At 38.6% G+C, this 16233-nt stretch overlaps 1 non-coding gene across 1 annotated transcript; it reads left to right on the top strand.

Annotated features, from left to right (window-relative positions):
- The first annotated feature begins 15698 nt into the window (after positions 1-15698).
- Positions 15699-15882, top strand: LOC135277619 (U2 spliceosomal RNA). The gene has a single exon (XR_010345230.1). It is a non-coding gene; the product is annotated as a U2 spliceosomal RNA (small nuclear RNA).
- Positions 15883-16233: the final 351 nt, after the last annotated feature.

Genomic DNA, 16233 nt, shown 5'->3' with positions numbered 1-16233 from the left:
CTTGAAGCTACAAAGCCTTTGAATTTCCATATTAACTTTGTGAGAGTTTATCCAGGCTTGTTTTTATTGGCGGTGAGGGAGCCACACTGGGTGTCTTGGAAGACTTAAATCCTTCTTCTATAATATCTATCAGTATCCCTCCCCACTTCCGACTCCTTAAATGAATACAAATTTAAGTAGAAACTTGGAGTTGACCTCAGAAAAATTTCCTACCCAACATGTTAACCTTACTGTCTCCTTTTCTAACCAATTTGCTGTTCTCAAAACCTTTTTAATTACTAAGTTTGCTGCTGCCACTGTATATGCAGGTATGTACATTGGTGAGGAGCTTCCCGACTTGTCCGAGATCAGGGCCACCAGAAAACATTTTGAGTCCTCCAAATATCGTGAATTATTTTGGCATCCCTGACATTACATGAAAACAAAATAAAGTTTTCTTCTCATACTAGACATATACTTAAAATGCAGATACTGCTGGAAGCCTCACTATAATGATGGGTCCTTATTCACAGAAGATGATGGTGACTGATAATAGATATTTTCTTGAAAATAGATTTCGATCAGGCCAAAGTGGTGATTGAATTTGGGAGAATGACAGCTCATTGCATTTCTTAAAGCCGTGGGCTCAGATTTAGGGTATCCGTACCTCATGAAGATACCAAAATGATCCATTGGTGTGCAGAAAGAAGATATTGGAGTTCTATTTATTTCAATATTTTATTTCATCTTAAATTTAGATTTTTTTTGGCGCATGTGTTTTTGGTGCATAGAATAGAGTAATACATATGTTATTTATAAATAAAAATACATAGAATGGACATGTTCATAAATTTTTACCATATGTGATCTAAAAATTTAGAAACCACTGCTTTCCAAAGGTGAATCGAACATGAATAAGGTCCTCATGATGCGATGGGAGGAACGGGAAATGATTACGGAACAAGTGTTTGTAATCTCAGAATTCTGACTCTGGTTACTACTGGTTCCAGTTAATTGATCAATAGGGAGTTCACTAACTCTTAATCTGACGCCAGGACAGTCCCTTTTAAGATGTGAAGAAATTGCTCAATGTTAGGATGTTGACTGAAGAAAGTAGATTTTAATCATGCTTTTTTTTTTCATTTTGTTTTCTCAAGGGTCCCATGTGAACAGAAAGTTTTGAGGGAGTTTACTGTTTGTGCAAGATGACTGGTTGGGTAAAGAAGTCCAAAGTGTTTTTATCTGCAGAACAAATAAAGCCTGGGCAAAGGTAACTGAAATGAACGTCTCCCACCTTGTCCCTTTCGCATGTCTAAGGTGATGTTTGTGCCGATGGTTGCACAACGGAGAACCTAATCTATGCGTGTCAAATGGAGAGGAGGTGCATGTTAGAGTCCTCCTGATTAAAAAAAGTCAGTGACCTTTATTCTTCTTAGTTTGACAGGCAATTATTTGATGACGATGCCTATATAAAAATCATTTAAAAAATGAAAATTCTATTTGTTGATGAATTATTCCTAAATGCCGAGGTATTATTTGTCAGACAACCTCTGGGTGGCTGAATTAGAGTTTTTCCTTTCTCCAAAGATAGACACACACAGCTCTAAGGAGGTATTAGAATAAATTTATGAATTTATGATTACTCTGGACATTTGTTGTTGCTGGTTAATGACAACAAGGACAACTGGATTGTCCTTATGATTACTCCACAGCAATTACTAAAAAAAATTCTGAATAAACAAACATTCTGAAAATGTGAATCACAGTGTGGGGCTCAACTTGTGTTTTTAAAGATAACTTTCTTTTTTTTTTTTTTTTGAGATAGAGTGTCACTCTGTAGCCCAGGCTGGAGTGCAGTGGTGCGATCTCGGCTCACTGTAACCTCCGCCTCCTGGGTCCTGGTTCAAGCAATTCTCCTACCTCAGCCTCCCAAGTAGCTGGGATTATGGCACAAGCCACCACACCCAGCTAATTTTTGTATTTTTTAGTAGAGACAGGGTGTCACCATGTTGGCCAGTCTGGTCTTGAACTCCTGACCTTGTGATCCACCCGACTCGGCCTCCCAAAGTGCTAGGATTACAGGTGTGAGCCACCGCACCCGGCCTAAAAGGAAACTTTCTATGCATAAATATTGACAAGAGAGTGAGATATGACTGAATTGTTGAGGTTAAGCATTTATTATGGGGAAAAATATTAAAATGCTTTGGAGCTCAGTGATCCACACTGACCAGATATTTACTTAACCATTCTTTTCATTTCGACTCTTTGTTACTGTTGTTTCTGTTGGAACTTAGGTTTATAAGGCCAGTTAAAGGGGCATTTTATAGGGGATAGTCATAAAGTATGATAACGAATGAGCTAGCAGCCAACTATGGATAGAAACTAGGTAAATTAGAAAGCTGATTTCTCATTCTTAAGTTAGTTGCTATTGAGTTTTACAAACAATCCCTAAGACATTTATCATCCAATAATTTTTCCTCAAAGAAATATCTAAGAAAGGGTTTAGACATTAAGAACAGAGTGGTGAAAGTGAGACCCTCTGCCTGTTTCGGATATTTGAAAAAATCCTAATGGGACTGAAATTGTAAGGTGGGAAATCCATAGGGAATTGTCTTTGTGTATGTGAATATGTATGGATATATGTATAATATAGAACAGGGGTCTCCAACCCCTGGTCTGTGACCTGGTAGGAACAGGGCCACACAGCAGAAGGTGAATGGCAGGCCAGCAAGTGAAGCTTCATCTATACTGACAGCTGCTCCCATCACTCGCATCTCCGCCTGAGTTCTGCCTCTGGTCAGATCATTGGTGGCGTTAGATTCTCATAGGAGCTCAAACTCTATCATAAACTGCGTATGTGAGGGATCTAAGTTGCATGCTTCTTATGAGAACCTAATGCCTGATGATCCATCACTGTTTCCCATCATCTCCAGATGGGACCATCTAGTTGCAGGAAAACAAGCTTAAGGCTCCCACTGATTCTACATTATGGTGAGTTGTAGAATTATTTCATCATCTATTACAATGTAATAGTAATAGAAATGAAGTGCACAATAAATGTAATGTGCTTGAATCATCCTGAAACCATCCCCAACGCCAGTCCATGGAAAAATTGTCTTCCATGAAACCGGTCCCTGGTGCCAAAAAGGTTGGGGATTGCTGGTATAGATAACAACTAAAACTAATGTCCAGATTATCTGAATAATCACAGCATTTACTGGTATAATTGTTTAAAACTTAAAAGAAAAACTGAAATTTTCCAGTATGGAAAAGACAAATTCCAGTTTCTAAGCTTAAGCCTACCAGGACTCCGTGGCTTGGAATTTCATGTGTGACAAGCTATTCAAGTAGGAAAATTAATTGTAGTAAAAATTTAGGTAAATGATTTGGAAGCACTTCTACTACAGACTGTGAGACACTGAACCAACCTGTAAATGGGGGTGAGCTCCTTCAAGGTCCAGGTAGACTGTGATCTTTCTGAGATTACAAATTTGTAGTTTTTCCTGAAAAAAAAAAAAAGTTTAGAGTTTCCATCAAGCTCTAGGATTCTACCAGCCACGCATCCAGGGTTTGAAATGTTGTGTGTGTGTGAACAATCTGCTCTGCCTTAAAAGGAGCTACTTTCTGAGGAAGGTTGTTGGCTGTGGAGAGATGTAAGTGTTGGGAGACATAGTGAACTGCATGAGAAGAGATGGTAGACGAGTCTGTGATTCAAAAATGGGCTTTGAAACCTCTAGAGCCTGTTAGTCAGTTAATAGTAGTAAAAAGCAACGGTTATATACCTGGGACCACTAAGTCACTTGAGTTAAGAAGATTACAGAAGAAGAAAGAGAGAGAGAAAGAGAGGAGAGAGACAGAGCCATAGCATGCATGAAGTATGCAGCTGTCGGGCTGCATGCTCCAGCGCCTGGATTTCCAATCTGGCACTCAGCTTGATGAGTCTGTTTATTCAGCTCCAGTATCAGACGTTCCCTTTTCCTGCCTGAAGAAGTCCCCTTTGAAGAACAGCTCTGCTGGGGAGCAGTTTCCCCTTGGATGGGCTACTCCTGTTTGCAGTCCTAAAGGAAAAGAACTGGAAATGCCACAAGAATGTTCTTTAAAGTGATATTCCAGCGCCACGTGAGGGGAGGATGAAATAGCTGTAAAAGATGTATTTCCTGGTTGAGGTATTTTTTTCCCCTCTCAAGTGAATTTAGCGCTGAACAAAGGCGTCACATGAATGCGATTGGGGTCATATGTTCTTGGGTACCTCCAGATCTGTGAGGGCAGGTGGTGGCTGGGGTGGGAAGTACTAGGCAGAGCAATAGCACTTCAGCTTCTGTAGGCATGGAGAGACAGACAGAGAGAAAGAGAGAGAGAGAGAGAGAGAGAGAGAGAGAGAGAGAGCGAGCACATGCCAGAGAGAGACACAGAGAATTCCAGTAACCTAGTCTTGCATGTCTTTATCTGTAAAGGAATCAGTCGTGGTGACTTATCAGAGGACCAGTCTATACTTTCAAAGCAAAGCCACAATGAAACATTATCTAGAGAATTGAGGGACAATGTTCATAATCCCATTGGGTAGTTCCAAGGTTGACAATTGTACTTTGGGTTTGATATTAATTTCTTATATTTCAGGGACATGTTTTACTTTTTCAAAAAAGTTTTTCATCTTGTGAAGTAGCTGGAGTAGATGCTAATCACCTGAATTTTCCTCTTTGGGAAAGGATGTGGCTAAATTAAGAGAGATGGTTATTGGTAGGGCAGAACAGCAATCCAGGCCTCTTGTCTCTTGGACCAGGTCTCCTTTCTCTGTGTTCTTGAGACCTGTACAAAGGGACAGTGGGAGTTTCAGAAAAAAGGAAGGTGACATTCTCTGTTTCCTCCCAGGCATGTAGAAGTTACTGTGACTTTGAAACCACAGCTTTGCTGTGCCCAAATGCTCTCTCGGGGACTAGCCTTAGGGAGGAGTTTCAAAGTGGAGCCTTCAGAGAGTGAGTCTCATGTTCTAGTCACTGTGGCTGCTCAGGCCTGTGGTTGGTTTGTTCAGTTTGCACCCAGGCCTCAGAAAACAGGAGTTCTCCAGAATGAAAAAAGTTCTTTGTTCGATATCAAAGATGAACACTTTGAGTGAGAGAGATGCCACTTCATGATGAGGCCTGGTTTTTCAGGAGAGAGGATGGGATCCACACTCTATTCCTGATTCCTGGCTGAGACTTCTAGGACTCACATTGACTCTTGGGGCCTAGGAGTGAGGTTCATGCATAAGGGACCAGAAAGGACTGACAGTGTGGACTTTATCCAGGCGTAAGAGTGAACCAGAATTTCCTTTCGGGGCTAGGTTCTGGTTCAAGGGGGAAACTGGAAGATATGTTACCCATTGGCTGCTTTTTCTGCTTTGACACACAGACCCTTATATTTTATCTTTTTCTGGATATTTGTTGTCTCTCTACGTGTAAAGCCAGACTTGCTTGACATTTGAGCAGTATTTGTATCCTCTGAGGCTTCCTAGTACTTAAACTATCTGATGAATGAATAGGCATCCATTTTCAGGCAATCTCTTATCCCAGTGTCTCTCAGCCTATAGTGGGAACAGGCATCACCTGGGAACAGGAACATTCAACTCGAGATGAATCTCATATGCAGCAAAGTTTGAGAACTGCTGTTTTATCCTTTTCTCCCTTGGCTTTAAGAACTCATTGTGACTTTGAATAATACTATAAGCGCAAACACAATCCCAGGTTCGTGTAAGTGGCTTGGGAGGCTTATTTCACATGTTTGTCTAATTTAATCCTGGTTTAATGGGGCTAATTTAATAACAGGCCTGTGATGTGAGTTCTTTTTCCACCCATTGTACAGAGGCAGAGGCAGAGGAGTGATATTCTTTGGAACATGTTTGTGGCAGTATGTGCCAATGTGTGGCAGAGCCCCTACTCATCCCACCTTCTGAGTCCGGGGATGGTGTTCTTTCGCTCACAACCCCTGTGGCTCTATAGCTCTTGCAGGCGTAGCTGTTCTTTGTGTGAAGTGTGGTTATTCCTGATAGTGCTTGCTGTCCACATAGCTGAGGCTGCTTACCGTGATACATATGTGAAGTCAGCAGAAGCTAACACAGTCTGTATTCCTAATGAACTCTATAGTAGGATAAGTGGATACCACTATGAATAAGGTGTTATTTTATGCAAATATTAGAGTACAACATTTTTGTTCCTTATCAGATTGGAAACGCAGAACTGGGAAGTGGGGAGAGGTGAGAGTTCTTTCAGAGAAGGACAGCCTGTTTGGTGAAGTGTGATTTAAATTGTACTCTCCTGACTTTTATTTCCATCTTGTTGTACTGGGAATAATGGAGAAAGAATAGGAAGTGAGCTGAGACCCTTGAACTTGCTCTGCGACCTGGAGTCCCAGCAGGGTTAGCTGTATTGAAGCTCACTGTTTTAGATGCCTGTGAGGTTCGTAGCTAGAGCCAAACAGGACTCCTGAGGAAGTAGTGTAGACCTGTGGAACGCTGCGAAGGTGGCTAGCTTCTGTCCTCCCTTAATTCGAAAGATCAGAATGCTCCAACATTCACTTGATGCTCAAGGGAACATGTCGCCATGCTTTCAATGGTAATTTAACGGTTGCCAGAGTATTCTAAACAGAACTTTCTGGATGGCTGTTTATGCTTTTATTAATTGCAAAGTACAGACAGCCATCAGAAACTGAGACTTGTCAACTGAAAGAGAAGGTGGGCCTGAAACTTCTGCTGGTACCCAATTCTTTTCCACTTAGCTAGGAAAGGACCTTTTCTTTAATCATGGAGTAATAGATGATTGATATGACTGTACCCTGATTAGAAAAGGTTTCATTTTACTTGTGCATGGTACGTGGAATTAGTTAAGGGTTGCATAGGAAAAGAAGTGATGGACTATTGTTCACGTTAAATTATAATGACAGCCTTCCTAACCACTGTGTATTTATTATGTAAGAAAAGAAAATGTCTGGTAAAATTCTGTATAGGTTAATAACACCTTCATAATATACTCCTTCTTTTCTATTGACTTGAATAGCCCTCCTACTGACTTTTAATGGATTATTAGAGTTAATTACATCAATTGCAATATAATTGATTCTTAAATACTATGTAGAAACCTCATACAATTATGGAAAAGCAAAAGTTATCTAGACATCTCAAATCAAAAAAGATTTGGAATTCCTGCACATTTAATTTCTGATAATCACTAGTCAGTTTGGACATTAAGATTGCATGGTGTCTTGTTTTCTATTTGGTAGGTTTTGACAGAATTGATAGTTTTACAACATTTAACTCAATATGCATAGAAATATAAGATTAAAGCTGTGAGTGCAATTTTTTTTTTCTAAAAAAAGATCACTCCATGGCTTAAAAGCTGAAATGTGTTACCTGCCTAACACTGACAGAAACAAACTCAAGGGAAAATCAAAAGTGGATTTGATGTTGAGTTTTAGAAATCTCTTCTCTACTAGTATAAAGATTCCTGTGGGTCTTAGGGTTTGTTACCTGAGGGCTTTAAAATAAGACAAGGGATGAATTGCGGAAAGGGGCAAAAAAAAAAAACCCCCAAAAACCCTTCCATTTTATTACCTAGATATAGGCCATGTGTTCTAATGTCAAAACCACTGGTTGAAAAGTGAAACATCATTAATATCTGGTATTTGATGTCACATAGATGAACAGAAATCCCTGTAATAGAGTTACCTGAATGCAATCTTTTCTTTTCTTTTTTCTTTTTTTTTTAATTGATTTTGAGAAACCAGTTTGTGGGTACTGATACTTATAAATGTGAGTTTTATTTGATGTGGTGGACAAGTCACCAGAATGAGAATCAGCAGACCTGATGTTTTCTGTCTACTTGGCTCAGTGACTTGAAATGTCTGGGCCTTAAATGTTCTCTTTTGTAAAATGAGAGAGAGATTCTAACTTCTCTGCCTTGACTCTCCTGCCTTTGTACTTTTAGTACTCTTATTTTCCATAGTAACTCATTTGATTCCTCATACAAGCTGCCTTGTATCTATATGCATTTATCAATATGCCTTATATGTGTGTGTATATATGTGTACATGTCTTATTTTCTTAACTAGGTTGTAAGTTTTCAAGGACAAAGATCAGGACATGTGTATCTCTGTATTCTCATAACAGATACTAGAGTTTTCTAGCATAGAATAGGCTACTGTTTGGTTGATTGAACAGTCAATCAAAAGGAAGTGTTTCCACTTTTATCCCCTGAAAGTCTTGATATGATATAAATAATGACAGTATATCCCACTTATTATAATAGTTTAATTTGTAAAAGCATTGTAAAATGTATGATTTTATTTAATGAAACATCGATTGAACTTTAGATCAGATGAATTTAAGATATAACATTTCACTCAGTTTTTTATCAATTGAAATGTAATAGGGTTTTTAATAGAACTTAAGCAGCCTATTCTAAAATTCATCTGGGCTGGGCTATGGCTCACGCCTGTAATCCTAGCACTTTGTGAAGCTGAGGCGGGTGGATCACTTGAGGTCAGGAGTTTGAGACCAGCCTGGCCAACATGGTGAAACCACATCTATACTAAAAAAAAAAAAAATACAAAAATTAGCCGAAATTGCTTGAACCTGGGAGGCGAAGGTTGCAGTGAGCCGAGATCATGTCACTGCAGTCCAGCCTGGGCAACAGAGCAAGACTCTATCTTAAAAACAAAAACAAAAACAAAGTTTGAGAGAAGAGTTGCCTGGCAGTTATCAAACAAACCATACATCTTAGGAAATCTAATACACAAGTGTTATGATAGGGAAATCAGCTAATCAAAAAGGCTAGAGTCCAGAAGCAGAACTAAGAATACAGAGGAATTTAACAGATAATATGGAGACATTTCAAATGAGTGGCTAAATGGAGACTGTTCAGTAAATGGTATTGGGACAACTGGCTCTCCATCTGGACTCATACTATACACAAAAGTAAAATCCAGATGGAATAAAGCTCTAAATATAAAAGTCAAATCTATACCAGTATCAGAAGGAAATATAAATTAAAAAAAATAATCCTAGGTTAGAAGGTCTTTGTAAACAAGGTGAGAAATCCAGAGGCCATTAAGGAAAACCTAACAGATTTGACTTCATAAAAAAAAAAAGTTAAAAAAGACGTGACAGATTGAGACAAAATATTTGAATTATACATGACAGAAAAAGGGTTACTATCTATTATTCAAAGAATGCCTTCAAGTTAATGAGAAAAATATAACTAACACTTAAAAATGGGCAAAAGATATAAAATATGTAATTCTCAGAAGAAATGCAAATGTCTAGCAAACACTTGAAAAATATGCTCAACCTCAATGGTGAAAGATATGGAAAATAAAAGAAAACATGTTGCTATTTTCTACCTATCTGGTTGGCACAAAATTAAGGGAATTGATTGTATATATCAATTAAAATGAATGAATATACCATATAAACTGTCAAGGACAGATGTCAGTAACATGTTAGATGAAAAGGCAAGTTGTAGAACACTGTACATTATGTTATGTCATTTTGGAATACTTTTAAAAAACTAGTATATAAAATATATTTTAACAATTGTTTATGCATTATAAACATATAGTAGTTATCTCTTGGGATGCTGTTAAGATGAGTACAACTCTATTATTTGGATTACTTTTCTGCTGGAAAACATTCCTTTATTGTGCTTTATTTTACATTCATCAAGCTTTATAATTGATCTTTAGGATGTAGGTACAAGTCATTAGTTCAGAGGATTTAGTTGAATCAAGTATTAGATGAACACAATGTAGCATTTTATGGAATAGTAGTCAATTCTGATCAAATTCTTCAAATCGCCTTGTTGAATTGGGTTAATTAAATAGAGTTCTGTCCCTAAACTGTGGCTTCAGTCAGATCTTGTCTTCAGTCTTTAGGATTCCATGGTTTGTGAAGGGCTATTGTGTATCCGCCTCCTCTGTCAGCTGTCCTTACTCCGTATGACATCCAAGTGTACTCCACACCCCAAGTGTTAAATGAATCCCAACATCCCAGAATCCAGGCCCTCAGCAGGGTTAAGCAAGTCAACGTAAATACAGTCTTGTGATTAGTTTGAACTTGCTTCCAAGTTGCTTGTTAGCAAGGAGTTAACAAGTTCAGACCTTCGGTCAGATGGGTCTTTAAGGAAAGCTTTTTTCCCCATTCCAATGACTTCCTGTTCATGGGAAAATGAGAGGAAATGAACCTCTAACGGGAGGATGGGCCCACCCTTTTCCAGTCGTGTGGCTAATTTGTCAGGTGTAATATTGGCACCTGGTGGCTTATGTTGGCTTCCTGCCCACCCTTGGTGGGGAAGTATCCAAATACTTGTAACAGGCAGTGGAAGACTTCAAAGCAATTTGTAAAAGAAAAGGATATTGTCATTAAAGAACTTGATGGTGAATACTCCCAATCATTTAGTGATGTCAAGATAAAAGGAAAAATTTAAAAACACATTATCTGGAGTTTTTTTTGATGTATCATATGACCAGTTAAAACCCTGTTAAAACAAAGCGGTGTAGTTGACTTGGTAATATTAAATGTTCAAATATATAAAAACTTTATATATCTATTGATTGTTTAGTGTTCTTGTTTTTGCAAAATTAGCGAAGGTATCAATTATTTATAAGAAGATTATGAGTTATTTCTTTAAGTATATAATTCTTCTTTCTCAAATTTACCTTTAAATAGGTGCTTTCTTTGTGTCTGATAATGGAACTGTTTCCTTTGACTCAAAAGGGGTAACTACAGTAATATTGGGTGGCTCTCATAAATGAAAAGGGATTATCTGGATTTTCAAAATTCATTAGGAATTTTGGCTGGGAACGCCTAGTTTAGTTCTATACCTCTTGATTTTCAGCTAAAAATAATTACTGCCTTTTGAACAATGGTACAGTTAATTGTCCAGCAATTCAAAGTAAATCTGTCCATAAATGAGGATTAATCAAATTATAAGCAGTGGTAATTAAACCATAATACATTTTGTAGAACAACGGAGCTTCCTTTAGTTTGTATAATTAATATAAGCTATATAGGCTTAGTGTGTCTAAAACCCTCATGGCAGAGTCAACAGTCATAGGTATGGATCAAAAGATTAGTCTATTAAAACATACAATCATAGTGTCATGGTCTGTAAACCTTAATCAGCTAATTGTTTCTATCAAATGATCCGTGGATAGTAATTGAATTTGTTTTTTTCCTAGCATAGTATCAGACAAATTTAATAAATTATTAAATGAATAGATATTTGTTCTATATCTGCTCTGTTGAAGGGTGTATCATTGGATTTGATCTGGCAGAGACTGGATGACTTTCACAGGACGAATTGCATAGGAGTTTCTCAACCTTAATTGTTGATGGCAAAGTGGTTCCAGTTTTCAGAGACCTTAGAATAGTTTATTATCTACCTGGCTGGGAAGCTTGAAACACACTAATAATTAGAATTAATACATTGTGTACTCTAAACTGTCAATGGGATAGGAGTTGGGCAAAGAAGAGATCAGTGTTGGTCAAAATAATCTTGGAGGGAGAGGTTAGTTAGCTGAATCTGGAGAATGAATAGTATTTAGACAAGCAAAAAGGGAAATAGTGGATATTCTAAGGGGGTGGGAACTGGGAATGAGTATAGCGTGACGGAGGGCCTTTGGGGAAGTCAGATGACTGCAGCATTAGTTTCAGGTTCCTGTGTGGTAGGAAATAAGGTATATGAGTTGGATGACAGTAATATGAAAGGTCTTATAAGCTTAGCAGATAAACTTAGGTTTTGGATGGCTGTAGGGTAATATTATTCAAGTAGTCATTTAGAAAGATTTATCTGGTAGTGTTGACTACAACAGGGAGAGGCTGCAGTGGGGAGATTTGTTAGACTCTTATAGGAGATGGAGTGAAAAGGTAGCCATAGATGGTGATGGTAGAATAGGAGAAAGAAATGAATTCAAGAGACATTTCAAAGGATGGAAGGATGGAACTAGGTGGCATTGGATATAGGGGTTGGGGAAGGAAAAATAAGTCAAAGATAACTCCAAAACTTCTACCCTAGAAGCCTGGATGGTTAATAATGCCACTGGTCACTTAATAAAGGAAAATGGTGAGCTTTATATTCAGACAAATTGAATCTAGGTTCAATTGGGCTGTCTTGTGGAACTATCTTAAAAGCAACTAAAAACATGGGATTAGAGAGTAGCTAAGGAGCCAGAAAAAGACATGAAGAATTAATGATGAACAGTTACTCACTGCTCGTGAATCAAATTTTATAGCTGGATTTTCAAGGCTGCTGTCACCTAGTCTCATACTGCTTTTTCAACTCACCTGCAGCTACCCCATAGTCTGTCCTCCTCCTTTTGGGTCAGCCAGTTGGCAATTATGCTTTTTTTCACTTTGTGACAAAATTCTTGCTCTTTTTCTTGCCTGGAATCCTCTTCCTAGATCTCTAGTTATTAATATCTCCCCAAGCTTTAGGACCAGCTCAGGTCCCTCCCACACCATGGAAATGTTTCTCAAAAACTAGTCCACACTCTTCTCTCTCTGTTTTGAATGCCCGTAGCATTTAGAGGTTGCACTATTTGTATAAACATTCACTCCCATGCAAGTCTATGGTGTTTAATTAGGTCAAACATAAATGTCTACCTTGTTTTGTCAGAAAACTATAAATTCCCTGAGGGTAAGGATCAATGTTCCGCTTGCGTCAGTTAGGAATTATATTTGACTGCCAAGAACAGAGGTTCCTAATCAGTGGCTTAAAAATCAAGGGTTTTATTTTTCTCATATTGTGCAATGTATGGAGGCAGGTAATCCCAAGCTGATTGATGCGGCAAATCTTGGTAAAAGCAGAGACCTGACCTCTCCCCACCTTCTCATTTAGCCCTCCTTAGCATGGATTTGTCACTTCAAAATCACAATCTGGCCGATCCTCTTCAAGCACAGCATCTGTGCCCCAGACAGAGAGAAGTGGGAAGGCAAGGGGCACACAGGGCTTGCAGACTGAATCAGCTCAGCTTTTTAACGTGCTGTCCTGGAAGCTACATCCCACGATTTCTGCTTACCTTTCATGGGTCAGCAGTTAGATATAGAGCCACCCCTATTTGCAAGTAACGCTCCAAATATTTTCAGTTAGACATATTGCTATTCAACAAAGTCTGCGTTATTTTAGTAAGAGAAGGGCCATTGGTAACTAGTAGGCAACTAGTTGTCTGTGCCCTCTGTCTCTCTATGTACATCTATTCAAACATGCATATATACACATATAAACTTTTATTGAGATAGCTACATGTGTAACATTATATGTTATATATGCATATGTGCATATATTTTTATGTATTTAGAAAGACAGAGAGACAGAAACAGAGAGATAGAGATTATGCTTCATCTATTTGAACAATAATATATATATATAATTTATATATGCATATATATGGAGAGAGAGATTATGCTATATCACTCTCTTCATCTGAGCAAAATAAAATAAAGATTACAATAAAACTAATCCGATATATTAAATACTATGCTGATTGCCATGCCTGTCACAGACACAGTGGAGATACTTTTTCATAAATAACTACTGCTATTATTTGCACAGAATTAAACCAAGTATTTTTTCCTTATTGTCATAGAAGCTTTGACTAGTTTTCTATATTTGGCATTACTGTTTTTTGTTTGTTTGTTTGTTTGTTGTTTTGAGACAGGGTCTCAGTTGGTCACGCAGGCTGGAGTACAGTGATACAATCACAGCTAACTACAGCCTCAAACTCTCAGGCTCACGCGATCCTCCCATCTCAGCCTCCTAAGTAGCTAGGACTGTAGCCACACACCACCACGACTGGCTAATTTTTCTTTTCTTTTTCTTTTTTGGTAGAGATGAGGTTTTGCCATGTTGCCCAGGCTGTTCTCAAACCGCTGAGCTCAAGCAATCCTCCCGCCTTGGCCTCCCAAAGTGCTGGGAATACAGGCGTGAGCCACTGCATCCGGCTCAGCATTACTGTTGACAGGAATCTCTGAAAACATTTATGCTATGCCTCACATTTCTTAGAAGTTAGAGGTACTGATTTAGTGATCTGGTGTTTAATGTCTGCATTTTAGGTTTCCTCCTTTGCTCCCTTCTCTCTCTCTGATTTAACCAAGTGTCCTCAAATTGTGTTTTGACATATTTTTGAATCTTAGAATTATGATCAGCACATATGAAAAGATGAAAAGACTTTAGAGTAAACCAGAGAAAAGCTGTCGGAGTTTCGTGTGATAACTCCGCACAATGGTAGCCATTTTAATAGAGGCTCACAGAGCCCGTAGAAGCGTCCCCCAGTATTGGGTCTTTCACTTTGTCACTGTATGCTCTCTTCTGTGCTCCCAAGGAAGTGACTTGATTGCTTTATGAGCAAAGCTGTGATTAGGACTCAGGTCACCTTAACTCCAGGCTCGAAGCTCTTTCCTCTACATTATTTATGACAACAACAATAACAACAGCACTTTACATCTGTGTAGAACTGCACAGAGTGCTCACCGATCATGCACTAGAGACAGAATACGTATAACTGAGCCCTTTTGATAAGGAAACATTATACAAAACTCATGGCAGGTAGTGGAAGAGCAGCTATTAGGATGTTCTTTCACACTCATTGGTCATTGTAGGGACTTTCCCTGATAGATTACATATATCCTTGGTGCCTGTTAACCAGGCCAACAGATCAGAATGCCCCAATCTGAATCCCTTGGATTAATCTGTCGGGATAAGGTGACATTCACTTGCAGGGCCATTTCCTAGCCACTCTTCCTATTATTTAGTCTTCCTCTTATTACATTAGTCTTAGCCAATGTAATTGTGTCTTGGTAGTGAAACAACCAGATCAATAAGAAAAAGAAAAATATGCTTTATCCCTTTGCTACACATCATTGCCTTCAATATGGCACTTCCACTTCTAATTTTCCAAGACAACATTATCACTTAGGGTTTAGGCACATCTTAATCTGCTGACTGATGGAGTGTGTGACAGGCATTTCCACACTAGGACCATACGTGATATAATTACCTAAGCTTTGCAAAGGAGCTAGGTAGAGGGTCTATTGCATGTCTTTTAAGATGGCAGTGCTTAGGATAATAAGACTGGTAGCCAGGATGAATGGCAATGAAATAGTTAAAGACAATCAGCATTAATTGGAACTTCCGTGTTTGTTTTCTTTTGAAACCTTAAAGTTATCCAAATGGAGTGTTAATTTAAAAAAAAATGTTTTCTTGGGAGAAGACAATATTTTGAAATGTTTTTAATTTACAAGAGCCTGTTTCTTTCAGTCTCCCATTGCTGCACGAGGTTGAACAAATGTTAGCTGCAACGAATTAATTAAGTTTGCAGAAAGTAGCAGCAGGGGATTGGAAACTTGAAGTGGAAGTGAGCATTTTGACTGTAAACATGTTGCCTGCCTGAGAGACTATATCTGGATTGAGTGGTTGTGGAGTTATCCAAAGAAATGCAGGATCTCTGGGAAAGTCAGTCTTGGCAGGGAGAAAAAATAACAATGTCTCTTGCTGGCAAATCTATTCATTTATTTCCTGGGATCATCTCATGTGTTTTGTTTGGTGCTGGCCACACATTGTTATTCTGCTATCCTCTCTGCAAATGAAGGTGATGCCACAGACTTGCCCTCAGAAATAAAGGAACTAATATTTATCTGTGCCAGCCTCTTTATATATGCCATTTCTTTCTGAGGGGAGATATAATTTTCTTATTTTATCGTTTCTCAGCCTTTTGGTGAAGAACAAGTATAGTATCTGTTTTTATCAGTTTAATTTTCTTATTTTACAGATAAAGAAACTAAAACTCAGAGAATTTAGGAAGTCACTCACAGTCAGTTTAGAGGCAAAGAGACTGGAATTTGAACCCAAACTCGTCTGATGCTAGAGCTTTTTGAGCTACACCAGGAGGCTTTCCCGTGGTATAGGGTGGGGAAGGGCTGCGGGGAGCCCTGGCAGCTTCTTGCCTGGCTTCCCTTATGGTTGGGGGAAAGGGAAATGCCTGGGGCCATGGAATTTGGAAAGGTGATCCTCAGATCTGAAGATGATCAGTGGATTGCACTTTTAGAAATAATGGATTAGAGAGATTTCTGAACAAGATCCCTGAACTAGGGCCCTTGTAGGCTTCTGGCTATGTTGGGCTAGTCATACTCCTTCTCTTAGGAATTTGAACCTAGACATAATACCAAATGAGGTGAAAGGATTAATGGCAGAAATGAAACCTGAATGAACCATAATACAGAGGGGCCAGGGC

The sequence above is a fragment of the Aotus nancymaae genome, unplaced genomic scaffold (assembly GCF_030222135.1).
Source record: "Aotus nancymaae isolate 86718 unplaced genomic scaffold, 86718_ANA_hifiasm-v0.15.2.pri h1tg000032l_0, whole genome shotgun sequence".
Lineage (NCBI taxonomy): Eukaryota > Metazoa > Chordata > Mammalia > Primates > Aotidae > Aotus > Aotus nancymaae.
This window is presented reverse-complemented; position numbering and strand designations above follow the sequence as displayed.